Genomic DNA, 1451 nt, shown 5'->3' on the forward strand with positions numbered 1-1451 from the left:
GGCTCCACCGTCCGTGGGATTTTCCAGGCAAAAGTACTGGAGTGGGGTGCCAATGCCTTCTCCGGCCTACAGTCTATAGGGTCACAAAAAAGTTGGACATGACTGAAGAGACTTAGCATGCACACAACTTGTTTAAAGAAAAATGCCTTACCTAAGATTTCCTACAATTTGAATTATATAAAGCCTAAGATACTACATTTTATCCATGGTAAAACAAAGTTTGGCAAGGGAACAGAATTTCATAGTAGCTCAAAAATGCCTGTAAATGGTCTCTAGTGAAAACATAGACAATAATACAGACTCAAAATTGGAGAAGGAGCTGGAGTGTGAAGAATCTGTTTAACATAAAATTAACTTCTAAAAGCAAAATGTAAAATGCCAGCAGGGGACACACATTTTTATTAAACTAGCCTTTGTGGAGAAGAAATATGGTAAAAAGCAAAGGCATATTTAAAGTCCATTGCTTTGAGATTTTTCTTCAAATTGGCAATTTAATTATCGACTTTTTTCTTTATATGGTCTCCCCTGGGAACTCTACCATTCAAAAAATTTTGTCATTGGCAGGGGGAAATTTCCAAATTCAGCCAGTAATTTAGTGACCAGTTTTGAGACTCAGATGCTCTTAGTTAAAATTTGAATAGATGACTATGGCATTTGCTTTCACACAAAAACAATAGATACTGCCAAGAAGATTACTATGAACTAAGATGATTTCTGTCTATGTAGACCCATACATGACAACTGGGATAATGGAGTCTTTAAAATTTCCAACCACTTATTTGTGAATGGGTCAGTGAGAAATTTGCTTTCTTGGGCAGCTTGACAGGAAAGTCACTCTGCCTACCTCTTATCCACATACATAATGTATTTGATTATGCACATCTGTTTACCATACTAGGGATTAAGTGCATGCAGAGCAGGGGCATTTCCTTTTAGCTATGCTGTACTGCCTCTGGCTTAATCTGAGTACTTAAAGGAAACTTTACTGATTGAAAAAAAAAAAAAAAACAAAAAACAGCAATAAAGTGGCCTACAAAGAAAAGGAAAACTGAATCATACCTTTGAACCAGGTGGGGCTGTCAAACCTAAAAAGGCATACACTGCATTATTTTCTCTGGCTTCAAAGAAGGCATCATAATCCTTGATAAAAAGAAGGCATGAAGAATTAGCAATATGCAACCTTTGTTGGTTGGAAGGAAAAGGGGGAATTAATTTAAAATGATCTGACTGCTTAACATCTTTGGGGGCAGACAGGTTAGTTAACTTCCATAATGCTAGAATTCTGTAAAGAGCAGTCAAGAGGCAAGGCTTATTGGACCCCAGTTAATGTGGGTTAAAAGATATGCTGTTCTGTGAGACCAGAAATTGATGTCTTACTTCATACTGCATAGAACGTAAGTCTGCCTCAGGGGAAGTAGCTTTCTTCACAGCCCAAAGTAGCCAACTATATG

At 37.4% G+C, this 1451-nt stretch overlaps 1 long non-coding RNA gene across 1 annotated transcript in view; it reads right to left on the bottom strand.

The window, feature by feature from the left end:
- LOC105002170 overlaps nucleotides 1-1451 on the bottom strand; it is an 8853-nt gene extending 7402 nt beyond the window's left edge. The window contains exons 1-2 of the long non-coding RNA XR_826922.1: nucleotides 1378-1451; nucleotides 1060-1140 (exon numbers count right to left, since the gene is read on the bottom strand). This is a non-coding gene — a long non-coding RNA (uncharacterized LOC105002170). The remainder of the gene's footprint in view (nucleotides 1-1059; nucleotides 1141-1377) is intronic.

Source organism: Bison bison, unplaced genomic scaffold, assembly GCF_000754665.1.
Source record: "Bison bison bison isolate TAMUID 2011002044 unplaced genomic scaffold, Bison_UMD1.0 scf7180017855341, whole genome shotgun sequence".
NCBI lineage: Eukaryota > Metazoa > Chordata > Mammalia > Artiodactyla > Bovidae > Bison > Bison bison.